This window comes from Plectropomus leopardus, chromosome 8 (assembly GCF_026936395.1).
Source record: "Plectropomus leopardus strain MGB_pleo_1.0 chromosome 8, ASM2693639v1, whole genome shotgun sequence".
Taxonomy (NCBI): Eukaryota; Metazoa; Chordata; class Actinopteri; order Perciformes; family Serranidae; genus Plectropomus; species Plectropomus leopardus.
Genome location: NC_142183.1, coordinates 16,778,429 through 16,784,428, shown reverse-complemented (window position 1 = coordinate 16,784,428; position 6,000 = coordinate 16,778,429).

Below are 6,000 nucleotides of genomic sequence, written 5' to 3'. Positions count from 1 at the left end.
ATCGCCCTCCTCCTTCTTCTCTCGCTCTCTCCATCACGGCCTCATCCATACACATCACCCATTTCGCATAACTGCCGGATCCTCTCTAAGCGCTGGACACTGTTTTCCTCCTACCTTTTGCTGCCGACTCACAAATGGAAGACAAATACTTTGAAAGGCCTAAAATATTTCACTAATACATACTGATTACTCTCTCTCTCTCTCTCTCTCTCTCTCTCACTTACACACACACACACACACACACACACACATTTGTGTTTCCTTTTCCACAACAAGGGTCCAGAGCCCAGCAGGGTTTCTTGAATTGGTTCCAAGAGGTCTGACTCCAGCAACATCAAGACTGATTTAATTTCCCTATAATTTGTCTGACATCAGCACAATAAAGAAATGTGTAGGACTACTTTTCAAGCAGCTCCCCCTGTCCTCCTACATGATTTCTATCCGTTTCTACCAAAATCCTATAAGGTTGTATTTAAATCTGAGGGAGAAAGCTACAAAGAAAAAGTATCCACGAGACGCTGCTGCATTCCCAGATAGCTTCAAATCATACAAACATCAGAGAACTGACATTTATCTCCAGACTCTGGGGGAACGTCTGTGCAGTATGTTTACATTTTAATGCAGCTCTGTAGTGCATGTTTCTAAAAATATGGGTGTGCAAGATAACTTTCTGTCTGCAGTCAAGCATCTGCTGTAGTTTCTGTGGTGTACAGTGCAGTCTGTGCATTTTTGGACAGTGCCACATTTTTTTTTACATAGCACTTTGATGTGAAACAGTGACTGACTGTGTTCACATCCCAACACATTTTCATCTCAACTCGGAGATATTGCTGCTTGGTCAGTGGAATTTCACATCTACATATGAGGAGCTACGTATCCTCCTGCGTCTGTTGTTGATGCGTCTAAAATACAGTTCTGTTTTCACAGGAAATGTACAGTTTCTTTTCGTGAGATACATACAGTCGTTTTCAAAATAAACTTAAAACATTGGTAAAACACCTTATATTTACGTGTATTATCATTGTGCAACACTCACACATGGTTAGGTTTAGAAAAATAAATCATCGTTTGGCTCAACATTCATAAAGGAAGCGAACAGTTGGCTCCTGGGTGAAAGTCCAGGATGGGTTGGATCCATCCACCTCCACCCCAGCCCACCCTACTGGGACTTTCCAGCTTCTTATATTACGTTGTTACCAGGGGCATTTCAAAGCAATGTAGTCATTAATATCTGATGATGACACTAAGAAAGGCGCAACATAAATTTTAAAACCAGCAGCGTATCAAGCTGAAACCACCTGTACGTGCCCATCTTACGACCCATTCAGATCCCCCGTCCATTCTAATGGATATAACTTTATATTATATAACTCTTCTATTAAGAGCATTTACTGTCATTTTTAGTATTAGGTAATTTCTGCTCAAAGAATCTTCACCCAAAACACCCCCAAGTATCCTTATCAAAAAAAAAAAAGATTATTAGTGCATTTATAGCAGAATTGTTGATCCCACAGCCTACGAGGTTTGTTTACATGACGAAAGAGAAGTGCGTATTTAATGGATTCAGCGGAGACAGAGAGCGATGCTTGTGTGCTGTGAGGACAGGGTGTTAAATTCATATGAGACACGCATTTCCCATTAACAGATCAGTGCAATGAACCTACCACATGACAATGGCAGAGAGGTGCACAACTAGGACACCGTCATGTATTACTGGCATGGAAATATAAGAGATAAATGAGCTCTGCAAGAGTAATTTGAAATTTTCTAAAAGTATTCCACAGTACTTACGAGATTGTGTAATCTGATGGAATACATTACAATTTACATTTTATGGCATTTATTCAGTATCTGAATACATTTTAAAAGTAATCCTCCTGACACCATTCTTATCATGCATTGCTGTTTTCTAGTTTGCATGTTAAAAAAAACATGACTATATTTTAAAGAAAAGATTGACACATTCATATAGTCACTTATACATGAACTAAAAATTAAACCGAATCCTGTGCTCACAGGTAGGAGCCTGAAAGCTTATACAACAGTGACAGGGTTACAGGTTTTTTTTTTAACTGTTAACTGAGTATGAATGTAAAAACCTCTTCATAGTTATTGTTTCATTTCACATCCAAAGCACTGAGAACAGAGCCAGCACAACAAAAGATGAGTCACTGTTCAAACACTTACAGATGGCAATGTGTACTGTAGCTTATTTAGGAGCTGATAGGCCTGTCTGTATTGAAGTAACACTCATTTATTTGTGCTGATGTAAAGACAATATCTCTGGGATGAGAAGATGGTGAAACTCAAATTTTAGGCCATCGTGGACAAGAAGTCCTTAAATAGATCACGGAAAAATGGAAAGCAGTCTATCCGTTTTATGCTGCCATCAGTTTTGTGCCAAATAAATGTAAAACTCTGTAGTTTTCTCATGCCTCTTGAAAAATGCACATCCCACTGAGGTGATTGTCTCTGCTAATTGGCATTTTGTCTAATATGAGCCACCTTTGTAGCAGTGTTTATTATTGTGATTAAATGTAATTAAGTAATTGTGATTAATAGAGCTCTTAACCACCATTTATTTTGTGGTTTAGTGCACTTATACCTAACAAGGATCCAGCCTGATTAATTCCTCGTCTTGTCACTTTTATAAAGCTGTTCATTCAAAGCCCTTAGCTCCTTGAATGTGTGATGACCTGAATCTCAACAGCAGGAGCCATAACCCTCTGACAGGGTTGTGAGGCCCCTCAGGGAGATAATAACCCACAACTGCACATTCAGAGGCAGGCAGGCCATAGGTGTCAGGCAGAGAAATGTCTGCAACAGGCAGTCACACAAATAACTCAAGGATTTGAGGACGACTGTTGACAACTGTTGTCGTTCCCCTGTTAAAACTTCACCCCCGAAAAAGGACAATTTGTGTATGAATTACTCACCCCGACTTATGTTGAATTCATAAGTTATTCATTTTTTCTGGAATGCCAAATTCTTGATGAATAGAAATAAAAGGGGCCCACAACAAATAACAGCAAACTATATTAAACATCATTTACAAAGTCTCACACATCTCCTGCAGTATAATCCACGTCTCATTTATCCAGTCATACGCTCAGTGTTTCCCAAACAATGGATAACTGGACTGAACGAAAAACTTATCTGTGGTCTCAAAGCCAGACTCCATTGACAAAAACAGTAATTTTACCTCACTAAACATGGGAGCTGCTGGTCTGCTGCTGCCTTCATCAGAAGGCCTCTGATACTGCACAGGTCTATGCAATGATCCGACATCAGGTGATGTATTCATAAACTTTTTAGTAGTTTCATAACCTAATAAAAACTGCAGTTCTCCCAAAAAATATATTTTCTTCAGTGCTCTAATCTGAACAGCAAGTTGCACTCTACAGCCACTGGTAACTACTGTTTTATAACAGCAGAGAAGAGCTGACTGAGAGGTGCAGCATTAGTGCAAATTAACAGGTGGTATTAAGCTTGTACAGAAGAGGCCTAAACCCAGAATGTGGCTACTAGGTATGGTATACTTAAAAACTCTTTAATCCAAAATACCGCAAAACTTAACTACAAAAAAAGTTTTTATAAAGTGGTACATGTAAAAAGTAATTGATGAGAGATCATTATAAAACCACAACAATTAGAGTTAGCAAAATATCAACAATTATGCAACATTTTACGCTGGAAAGTCCCACCAGTAAAATGGCACACAGTATGTACACAGTATGCAAGGCAAGGCTTTAATTTTGACTTTAGTTGGCACTAGTGTTGCCAATTTTAGCACCATCATTTACAAATGGTTTAACCTGAGCTGTACAACAATGATAGCAATTATTCCACAACCACACAGGGATAACACAGTACAACTGTTAATTCTTTTTTTAACACAGTGATGTGCAGTATGTTTTGTGTCTTGGCTGATTCTGTAACCAAAAAACAAACAAACAGACACGCAAAAAAATGGCAACGGCCAAAATACTGAACCCAAGTCACAACAGGAGTCCACAAACCAATGGGTGACGTCAGCATTCATTTTCATTATTTCTACGATCTATGATCAGATCTATATCAGGAAAGATAAAATAGTATCTGAACCTTTCTACCTGCAACAACAACACAATGAAGAGCTCAGAGTATGATGAATACCACATCAAGAGAACCAGCTGCTATATAAAAAAATCCTTCTGCAAAATCGTAAAAACACCCATTTTACTCATTCCATATATAAGAGCCCTTCAGCCAGCAGAGAAATACAGGCTCTGAATAAGAGCCACTTAGATTATAATGAAGAATGGAAAAGAAATAATCAAAAAATCAGACTAACAACTTGAAGTACAACCTCCGTCTCCCTGCTGAAAGAAACTCGAAGCAACAAGGAACAGACAGAAGTGCCAAGAAAATGGTAACAAGGCAGTAACCTGTACTGTATTAGACTGCAACAAACACAGTCAGCAACAGCAGTCATCAGAAATAATTCTTCACCAAACACCTAAAAGTTCACAGCCATCAATACTGTCAACCAAACAAGCCGTGGACATTTTCCAACACACAAGTACACATAGCCTTTTACAAACAGCATCTTAAACTTTTATTTAGGGTATTAAGGCACACATGGGTGCGTAGGCGAGCCGTGCGCAGTGAGGAATTTCCAGGGCCAACAGGATTATCAGTGTATGCTCAGGAAGATGGCAGGGAATCAGCCTTCAAGTTAACGAAACAGTTAGCGTAATTGTTCTTCATCTGTCATCTCAAACAGAGCAGTGGACTGTTTGAATCCCACAGAGAAAGAAAGAGAGAGAGAGATTACTGACGGGACAGTGATGAAAATTGGTTGGAGGATAATGAGTCTCGTTGTCTTTTCATCCTCTCATCCTCTCTCTCTCTCTCTCTCTCATTACTCAGAGTGACTGGTTGTAGAGTGGCTTCACAGTCTGCTGCTTATTAAAAAACCCAGAGCGCCTTTAGATGAGTTCATCAGGCTCTCCATCCCTTTTTTCCCTCCATCTCTCCATCTTCCTGCCGGCTCTGCATCCTCTCATCTCCACCTTTTTTCCCTCCCCCTCTCTCAGTTTGAACTCCTACATCCTTCCTCTCTCCGTCTCTTTATCCCTCCCTCTTCCATCTGTTTATTTTTTCCACCATCCTGTAGAGTAAAACAGCGAGGCAGAGCGATGAGGAGGAGGAAGGAGAAGTGACGGAGGCCCAGAAGGAGCGGGAATCAAAGAGCTTGGTAGAGGAAAAGACAATCCCCTTTGTGACAGATGACGCTTTTATAGTAAAAGGGGGCTTTCACCCGATTTCCTGTTGATATTCTTTGTAATTTATTTTTCCCCTAAAAACCCCTCTCCTTCCTTTGTCCCAACGCTACACCCCCCTCCTCCCTGTGCGTCTGCGCCACCGTGGCAGATTGTTTGGAATCAATAAAGATGGTGGTTGGCAGATGAAAGTCGTGGGGCGGGACGGTGGCTCACTAAACACTCAATTCGCTTCACACAAATCACCGCCTGCGTCCTGCCGACACGTGACGGCTACATCCTGCAACAAACAATTAAAAACTCATACAGATGCGCTGCGGGGAGAAGCATGATGGCGCCTGCATGAATACACATATGGTGAGTTCTGACAGGCAGCCTGGTGGATGGGATTTGGACAGCATGGAGACAAAAAAGGAAATAAAGGAAAAAAAAGGAGCGAAAGGGGGAGGATTGATGATTGTTGTTAAAAATGAACAGGTGCTATGGTCATCCCAAAAAAAAAAAAAAAAAAAAGTAGGAGCTGTGAGTGCGAAAAATTGTAAAATTACATTTCTGGCAGCAGAAGTATTCACATATTTTAGTGAAGTATAATGAGCAGCTTGACAGTGTCATTTAGGCTAATACTTAATTACAACTTAAAGTCCTGCATTTCAAGTTTGAATTGAAGGTCTAGTGTGAAGAATTTAGGTGGATATATTCACAGAAATGTATGAAATATTTATAAATGTTTCCATAA